The sequence below is a fragment of the Suncus etruscus genome, chromosome 6 (assembly GCF_024139225.1).
Source record: "Suncus etruscus isolate mSunEtr1 chromosome 6, mSunEtr1.pri.cur, whole genome shotgun sequence".
Classification (NCBI taxonomy): domain Eukaryota; kingdom Metazoa; phylum Chordata; class Mammalia; order Eulipotyphla; family Soricidae; genus Suncus; species Suncus etruscus.
The window spans coordinates 134,176,640-134,186,262 of NC_064853.1; the positions used below are offsets into that span (position 1 = coordinate 134,176,640).

General features: G+C 46.7%; 2 non-coding genes across 2 annotated transcripts; both read left to right on the forward strand.

The window, feature by feature from the left end:
* The first annotated feature begins 4,933 nt into the window (after window positions 1–4,933).
* On the forward strand, window positions 4,934–5,040 carry LOC126013104 (U6 spliceosomal RNA). Its single transcript, XR_007497436.1, has one exon. It is a non-coding gene; the product is annotated as a U6 spliceosomal RNA (small nuclear RNA).
* A 2,654-nt stretch (window positions 5,041–7,694) lies between these two features.
* Window positions 7,695–7,797, forward strand: LOC126012401 (U6 spliceosomal RNA). The gene has a single exon (XR_007496888.1). It is a non-coding gene; the product is annotated as a U6 spliceosomal RNA (small nuclear RNA).
* Window positions 7,798–9,623: the final 1,826 nt, after the last annotated feature.

Below are 9,623 nucleotides of genomic sequence, written 5' to 3' on the forward strand. Positions count from 1 at the left end.
TATTTTGCAGAATCAGGTTCTAAAAGGCAAATCCTAGGAAGTTTAGCTAATTGTTGCAAGAATTGTCCACACCTTCTCTCTTCCTTTGCTTTTCCTTTCTCTTTTCTTTCTACTTTTAAAAATTATTTTTAGGGGCTAGAGCGATAGCACAGCAGTAAAGTGTTTGCCTTGCATGCGGCCAACACAGGACAGACCCCGGCTTGAATCCTGGCATCCCATATGGTCCACCGACCTTGCTAGGAGCAACTTCTAAGCACAAAGCCAGGAGTAACCAACCCCTGAGTGCTGACAGGTGTGACCCAAACCTCAATCCAATTTTTTTTGTTTGTTGGTTTTTGGGCCATACCCGGTGATGCTCAGGGGTTACTCCTGGATATGGACTCTCAGAAATTGCTCCTGGCTTGGGGGACCATATGGAATACTGGGGGATCAAACTATGGTCCATCGGGCAAGGCCTTATCCCCTGCACCACTGCTCCGGCCCCAACTAATTTTAATGAAGTATTTACTGTTTGAAAAGCCCACTGGCAGGCTCAGGGGATTATAGAGGATGCTGGAAATTGAACCCAGGGTCCATCCTGGGTTGGCTGCATGCAAGGCAAATGCCCTACTGCTGTGCTACCGCTCCAGCCCCCCCATTTTTTTTTTTTTTTTTTTGGTTTTGGGTCACACCTAGCAGTGCTCAGGGGTTATTCCTGGCTCCAGGCTCAGAAATTGCTCCTGGCAGGCACGGGGACCATATGGGATGCCGGGATTCGAACCGATGACCTCCTGCATGGAAGGCAAATGCCTTACCTCCATGCTATCTCTCCGCCCCCCCCCCAATTTTTTTTATAAAAAGAACTAGAATGAAAGCAATAACTAGAATGAAAGCAAAAGGTTTTCACGGGAATCACAAATTTGGACATTGCTAGGACTTGAAACTGCATGAGAAAGGAAGACTGTTCCCAACCTTTTTGTTGTCCCAAGCATGAAACTGCTGATTTCACTTCACTTCAGACAGGCCTCTAAAGAGGAGAAAAAGATGAAGCCAGGTTTTCCCTTCCAACAGGAGGGGACACAGGGAGAAAGAAAAAGCTAGGAAAAAAGTTAAAACGCCATTGGGGTCGAACACAGAAAGAGGAGCTAGTGGGCCTTTCTGGATAATTTTGCAAGGGTCCCCCATCAGACACTGACTAATGACATGAGACCTTTCAAGGCTCAGCAAGGCAGCAGGCTGGCCCAGAGCTCAGCGGGGACCCCTCTGCTAGATAGGGGTCACTCTCTCCATTCAATGCTTTATTAGTTCCTTCCAGGCTGGGGCAAAGTCCTGGCGCTTCCCGACATTTACAGCTTTGATGGAGGAAAGCTATTCAGGGGAGGTGGGGGGAGTAACTATTTGTTTTCAAGAGGAAACCTCTGGGGGTGTGCCCCCTCCTCCCCCTTGTGCTCCAGACTTGCTGGAAAGATAAAAGCCACCCTGTCTTTTGACCTTCATTGGCCAGTAGGCACTCCGTCCCAGTGTGGAATAATAAAGGCATATCACTCCTGCTTCAATTAGCCTGTGATTGACAAGCTCTGGCTGCTCTAGCTGAAAGCAGGCTGTTGGGGAGTGAGGTGCAGGCTTCCAATATTTTACCCAGCATCTACTATATGCCTAACTCCTAGAAAATTTCTGTGCCAATTGCTCCATTCATGGCCTCACCACACTACCTCAAACAGCTGTATATATTTTGATAATAAACCATAAGAATAGGGTGAATTTATGGGGCTGGGCGGTGGCGCTGGAGGTAAGGTGCCTGCCTTACCTGCGCTAGCCTTGGAAGGACCGCGGTTCGATCCCCCGGCATCCCATATGGTCCCCCAAGCCAGGAGCGACTTCTGAGCGCATAGCCAGGAGTAACCCCTGAGCGTCACCGGGTGTGGCCCAAAAACAAAAAAAAAAAAAAAAGAATAGGGTGAATTTGACAGGCACCACTAGAAAGGCAATGGCAATATTGCAATAGTTTTCTAGATTTGGACCCAGATTTTGGTATGTAAAAAGTGGTCGGAGATGGGGAGAGAGAAAAAAAAGTGAGTAGGACACCTGCTTTACTGGCAGATCCATGTTTGATCCCCAGTGCCCCATATGGTCCCCTGAGCATGACCAGATGTGATCCCTGAGCACAGAGCAAGGAGTAAGCCCTGAGCATCGCCAGACATGCCCCACTCCCCAACTGCAGTACAAGTATTACTATTATAAATAGTAATAACAATAAATAGGACTCAGGGATATGGCTCAACCTGCCTACTCGAGTTCAATTTCTGGACCACTCCAGTGGCATCCTCAGCACCACTGATGTAATTCCTGCCTGGCACCATGGCAAAGTGTGTGGCCTCCACACCAACATCCCCCCAGCCCGCTAGCACATCTCCATCAAGAGCTCTGGATCCTCCACATCCCAACAAGAAAAGCCAGGGAAAAAAGAATCATAATAATAGTAAGAAGAAGCAAGAATCAATGATCATCATAATAAGAACAACCCAAGGTCTATTGTAGCATCCCCAAACAGCCTGAGATGAGCTATAAATCTGCTTATAAACACAAGTTTAAGTTGCTATTATTAAGTCTATAGGGAAGTGACTCTAGCCTGGTCCACACTCCCTCATTTATAAATCAGAGCTGGTTCTCTCATGACTTCCTGGCAGGGAGAAGATAATGAATGTCTGCATCCAAGTATCCTTGCCCGCTCTATAAGCGTGAACTTTGAACAAATGATTATTTGGAGGTTGTAGAAGAGTGGACAGGCAACCCGTGGGTGTGAGCCCCACTTTCTTTATAAATTAAAAGGTTCCCCCCCCCAAACTTTCTTTGATGCTTAGGGTTTACTCCTAGTTGAGTTTGAGGGATGGAGCCCAGGTCAGCCTTGTGCAAAGTAAGTGTCTTAATTCTGCACTGTGTCTCTCTGGCCTAAGGTCCCTCTACTTTCTAAAACTTCTGGATATTAGTTTACCCTCAGTAAAATGTAGGTCACAATTCATATGTTGCCCAGAGCGCTACAAGCTTGAGGATGATACAGTGTGGATAGAAAATGAGCATGTTGGGCGGAGAGATAGCACAGCGGTAGGGTGTTTGCCTTGCACACAGAAAGGCCGGTGGTTCGAATTCCAGGATCCTTTACAGTCCCCTGAGCCTGCCAGGAGCCACTTCTGAGCACAGAGCCAGGAGTAACCCCTCCCGAGTGCCACTGGGTGTGACCCAAAAACAAAAACAAACAAAAAAGTGAACATGGTAACTGTTTTGCTTTTCTTCTTTTCTTTTCTTTTCTTTTCCAGGAGGTGGGGAGCTGATCCAAGTGTTCCAGGCTAACTCCTGGCTCTGTGTTTAAGGATCACTACTGGTGGTGCTTGGGGGAACCTAAGTGGTGCTGGGGATATAACCCAGATCAATTGTGTAAAGCAAGTGCCCTCCTGCTCAGGTACTATAGCTCTTCTCCTCTGCTCTAATTTTCTTATCACATTTTAGAGATAGGTGAGTGTCTTCTCCTTTTCTTTGGGAAATTTTGGGTCACACAGTGTATTAAAGGACCACTCCTGGCTAGATGGTAAGCCTTACCCACTCTACTATCTCTCCAGCCCAGATTGTCTTCTTTTTTTTTTTTTTTTGGTTTTTGGGCCATACCCGGTAACGCTCAGGGGTTACTCCTGGCTATGTGCTCAGAAGTTGCTCCTGGCTTGGGGGACCATATGGGACACCGGGGGATCGAACCTTGGTCCGTCCAAGGCTAGCGAAGGCAAGGCAGGCACCTTACCTTTAGCGCCACCGCCCGGCCCCCAGATTGTCTTCTTGTTCCTTCGTGCTTGGAAGGATTCCCAAACCCCTAGAAGGAGCAGGGACCAGAACCAGCTAATTTTTTTTATTTGGGTTTGTTTGTTTTTCTTCTCATTTAATCTTGGTATTATTCCATTGTAGCTAGATAGGTCATTTCTTTATCTTATCCCTTCTAAAGGACAGTTAAATTGTTTTTACTACTTGTTATCACCCACCCACTGCCAGGAACATCCTTGGGCATACATTTTTGCATTCTTTCCTGAGTAGATCCTGAGGATAATAAATGCCTTAACAGGGGAAGTAGATCAAAGAGCGCCTGCAGTTTACATGAGGATAGATCAGGACAGTTAAGGGGCCTAAGTGAGGCTTTGTTTGTGTTCATTTGTACTCCCAATAGGAGGGAAGAAAGTGAGCTTTCTTCAACCCACTGTGTGTATATCTGAGATGGAATCTGCATATTCTCTAACCACTGAAGCACATTGCCCAACTCTCAATCCCTTTCTTAGCATTTTACTAATCTCAGAAATATGAAAGGGGCCAGAGAGACAGCACAGAGGGGAGGGCGTTTGCCTTGCACCCAGCCAACTCGGCTATGATCCCCAGCATCTATGGTCCCCTGAGCCTGCCAGGAGTGACTTCTGAGCTCAGAGCCAGGAGTAACCCCTGAGCTCCACTGGGTTCGGCCCAAAAACTTAAAAAAAAAAAAAAAAAAGTGCGTTAGAAGTTGAATGATGGGTAAGAAGCGAAGTTGACACTGGTGGGACTGCTGCTGAAACACAGTATGCCTAAAAATCAATTATGAATAACTTTATAAATCAATATCTTAATAAAAATAACAATTTTGGTTTTTTTGGGGGGAGCCACACCTGGTGATGCTCAGGGGTTACTTCTGGCTATGCCATATGGAGGGCCATATGGGACAACGGGGGATTGACCACCATCTGTCCTAGGTTAGCACGTGCAAGGCAAACACCCTACCACCTGTGCCACCCTTCCAGCCCCCCAAATAACAAATTTTTAATGAAAAAAAATTTTGGTCATTCCTGCCTCTGGCAGGCTCAGGGGATTGAGCCACATGCAAGGTAAGCACCCTGCCTATTGTACTATTCTCCAGCCCCCTGCTCAATTAAAAAAATATAGTGTCATGCTCGCTTTGGCAGCACATATACTAAAATTGGAATGATACAGAGAAGATTAACATGGCCCCTATGCAAGGATGACATGCAAATTCGTGAAGCGTTTCATATTTTTAAAAAAGAAGAAATATATAGTGTCATTATAAAAATTATATAAAAATGTGTCAGGGCCATAATACTGTTGTTTTACTTTCCTTTAAATTTATTTCACATTTACATCTATTTATTATTTACATTTATTTTTGTTTTGTTTTGACTTGGTTTGGGGCCCACACCTGGCAGTTCTTAGGAGTGACTCATGGTTATGTACTTAGGGATCACATCTGGCAGAACTCAGGAGACCCTGTTTGACTCTAGGGATCAAACCCGGGCTGGCCATTAACTATCTCTTCAGCCCCTCCTTTACATTTCTTTTGATCATAAAAGGTAGTGAACAGGGTCTGAGGATCTAGATTAAAAGTACAACAGAGGGCCCGGAGAGATAGCACAGCGGCGTTTGCCTGCAAACAGCCGATCCAGGACCAAAGGTGGTTGGTTCGAATCTCGGTGTCCCATATGGTCCTCCGTGCCTGCCAGGAGCTATTTCTGAGCAGACAGCCAGGAGTAACCCCTGAGCACTGCTGGGTGTGACCCAAAAACCAAAAAAAAAAAAAAGTACAACAGATTAAAAGTACACACATTTATGAAACATCAAGTTCCATTTTCCCCAGCACTACAATAAATAAGCAAGCACATTTGAAAAAAGAAGAAGAATATTCCTATGTTTTGTTTTGTTTTTCTTTGCAGTGCCAGGGATGAAACTCAGGGCCTCACCTATTAAGGGCAAGTGCTCAGTGGCTGAGTTCTGTTTTCCCATGTCTTTTGCCTAGGTTTTAACCTTTGTGTTTCTTTTCCTACACACTCTCGGATTACACTCATTTTCTCCCCCCCCCCCCCGCCTTATTTCTTTTTTTTGTTTGTTTGTTTTTTGTTTTTTGTTTTTGTTTTTGGGCCACACCCAGCGGTGCTCAGGGGTTACTCCTGGCTCAGAAATAGCTCCTGGCAGGCACGAGGGACCATATGAGACACTGGGATTCGAACCAACCACCTTAGGTCCTGGATCAGCTGCTTGCAAGGCAAACGCCGCTGTGCTATCTCTCCGGGCCCTCCCCGCCTTATTTCTAATCAGATTGTTCTTTTATTGCAATTCTTGAAGTGAAAAGACCCAACCCAACAAATAGAAACTAGTGATGTTCTGACGTGTGTGTGTGTGTGTGTGTGTGTGTGTGTATGTGTGTGTGTGCGTGTGTGCGCGCGCGCGCGCGTGAAATGAATCTTGCAGTTTTATGTTTGGTAGGATTTTTGTTTGGGTTTTGTTTTGTGGCTACACCCCTTTGTATAGGGATTTTTCTCTCTCAAGGTACCCTTTGGGTGCTGGGGATAGAACATAGGCCTCGCATGTAAAGCCCACTTTCAGTCCTTTTTTTGAGTTTTGTTTTGGGACCACTCCCAGGGGTGCTCAGGCTTATACTTACCTTTGCCCTCAGAGATCACTCCAGGTGGGCTCAGGGCTTTATGGTATGCAGGAGAACAAACCCCTGTCTGCCTCATGTAAGGCAAGTACCCTCCCCACTGTACTTAATGCTCAGGCTCCTGCCTTCCCCCACCCCCCTTATTTGGCATTGTCGGCATAGCAGAAGCTTCAAGAACATTTTGGAAACAGGCTCCCAGATTATCCCACGACCCGGACACCCCCAATTACTCTCCTGTCTGCATATTTTCCCTCTGCCAGTGGCCTGCCTCTCCCCCTTTCGTAATGGGAAACATGTTCCATGGAACGCAGAGACTGCCAGAACCCACACCCAGCCTGGCTTTTCTCTATGTATTTGTTTTAAGATGTTTAGAAACAGAAAAGGAGAACTGTCCCCTGCCCCAGCCCCCACTCCCTTGATATGGGATGGTTGTATTTACTTATTTTGGTTTGGGGGCCACACCTGGTGGTGCTCATGGCTAACCCCTGGCTCTGCACTCAGGGATCACTCCAAGCAGGCTAGGAGGACCATAATGCTCTGGCATCAGTCCTGATGATAGACCCAATGTGATTTTAGAGATCAAACTTGGGTTGGATGCCTACAAGGCAAGCACCCTCTACTATCTCTCAGGCCCTGGTATTATGTTTGTTTTGTTTTGTTTTTCTTTTAATTCTTGTTTGTTTTTTGGTATACAAACCCGGAGGTGCTCAGGACTTACTCTGGCTCTACACTTTGGGGACCATTCCTAGTGGGATTGGATGACCATATGGAATGCCAAGGATCAAATCCAGGTCAGCTGCATGCAAGACAAGCACCTTACCTGCTGTCCTACTATTCTGGTCTGTTATGTTGTTTTAAGCCTAATTTATTATTATTCATTTTTTGTGGGGTTGTTTGTTTCTTTTGGTTTTTGGGCCACACCCATTGGTGCTCAGGGGTTACTCCTGGCTGTCTGCTCAGAACTAGCTCCTGGCAGGCACGGGGGACCATATGGGACACCGGGATTCGAACCAACCACCTTTGGTTCAGGATTGGCTGCTTGCAAGGCAAACGCCACTGTGCTATCTCTCCGGGCCCTATTATTCATTTTTTATTAATTTTCCTGGACTTAGGAGACACACCCAGCAGTGGGATTTCCTCCAAAGTGCTTAGAGAACCTTGCAGCTCCACATATTGAACTGCATGCAAGGTAGGAGACTTGTCCTATCTCTGCAATCCAATAATAATAATAAAGTTAAAGTTCTTACTTCAGCAGCACTAAAATTAGCATTTTAGTATGGCCCATGCACAAGTATTAGAGAAGATTAGCATGGACCCTGCACAAGGATGACATGCAATAATAATAAAATTTGGGTGTTTTTTGTTGTTGTTGTTGTTGTTGTTTTTTTTGGAGGGCAAGAGGATTGTATCTTGGTGCTCATGGGTGTTCCAGGCTCAGAGCTCAGGAGAAACACTTGGTGGTTCTCAGGTGGACAATATACTGTGTCAGAGATTTGAATCAAGGCCATAGGGATGCAAGGCATCCTGTCTCTCCGGTCCTTAAGAGAAGCTAAGTGCTGCTGGTGATCACTCAGCACCCTCCTGCTATTCTGCCACATCCTGGTGGGTGAGGGCACATAAGAAAAAAAAGAGTTTTAAAACGGCCCATTTCCATTCCTGCTGCCATATACACATACTCACACTTCCCTCCCTGCTTGGCACCACCACATCTTTCTATTTGCCGTCTAGGAGCTTGGCGATCCTGGTCTCTGCCCAAGGCTCAGGGTGAAGTCATATATGCCCCAGGTGGAAATATCAGTGATTTGGACCCCTGACCTGCCCCACAGAGAATGGGGCTGGTGATGAAGTCAGTTGAGTCTCTTGTCCAGGAAAGCTTTGCACAAAGACTTGAGCCAATGAAGGGCTGAGCAAACACGGTGGCTGCACAGACTGTCCTGTACTGATGATAATCGCTGACTGTCCCAGGGCCCTCAAGTGCAGACTTGGCATTTGCTGGGCTGAATGTGACCCCATCCCTGGGTTCTCTGGGAGTGTGGGGGGTGGGAGGGTGTCCTGTTCTTTCATACCACAACTGGGGAGAAAATCAGAGCCAGAGAAAAGAAAAGACAGAGTTCCAAAAATTGGAGCTGAAGCAATAGAACAGCGGGTAGGCACTTGCCTTGTGCACAGATTCAATCCCTAGCATCCCATATGGTCCCCTGAGTGCTGCCATGAGTAATTCCTGAGTGTAAAGCCTGGAGTAACCCCTGAGCATTGCCTGGTATGATCCAAAACAAAACAAGAGCACCAAAACCTAGTGCAGGAGTGGGGGTGGGGGGTGACTTGGAGAACTTGATTGCAGGCCTGGTGTTCACAAGGCCCCATGCCTGAGCCCTAGTACCAGCTGGCCTCCTGAGCATCACTGGATGTGGCCCATGTGGCTCCCAGCAACACTGAGAAGCCCCCCCAAAAGCTGACTTAGGTTTTTGTATGGAGGAAATGGTTCAGGGCTGATGCATGCAACTTCTATGAGAGACTCCTAGGCTCAATTCCATGACTACTGGTGCAGGGAGTAGCTCCCTTTCTATCCAGACAGGTATGTTTATCTCCTCCAAAATATTAGAAGTAAAGAGGCTAGGAAGAAAAATGTTCCTTGCAGGTTGGAGAGAGGTACAGGGTTAAGACATTGGCCTTGCAAGCAACTAACCCGGGTTCCATCCCCAGCATTGCAGAGGGCCCCTCGAGCCCCGCTAAGAGTGACTCCTGAGCTTAGAGCCAGGAGTAAATTCTGAGCACAGTTGGCTATGGCCCCCAAACCAAATTATAAATAAATAAAATAAAAGTAAAGTATGGGGCCCGGAGAGATAGCACAGCGGCGTTTGCCTTGCAAGCAGCCAATCCAGGACCAAAGGTGGCTGGTTCGAATCCCAGTGTCCCATATGGTCCCCGAGCCTGCCAGGAGCTATTTCTGAGCAAACAGCCAGGAGTAACCCCTGAGCACCGCTGGGTGTGGCCCAAAAACAAAAACAAACAAACAAAAAAGTAAAGTATGATTTGCACAGGTTTTTTCCCCCAAAAATTGTTAGTTAGGGGCTAGAGAGAAAGTATAGTAGGTTGGGACCAGAGAGATAGCATGGAGGTAAGACGTTTACCTTTCATGCAGAAGGTCATCGGTTCAAATCCCGGTGTCCCATATGGTCCCCTGTGC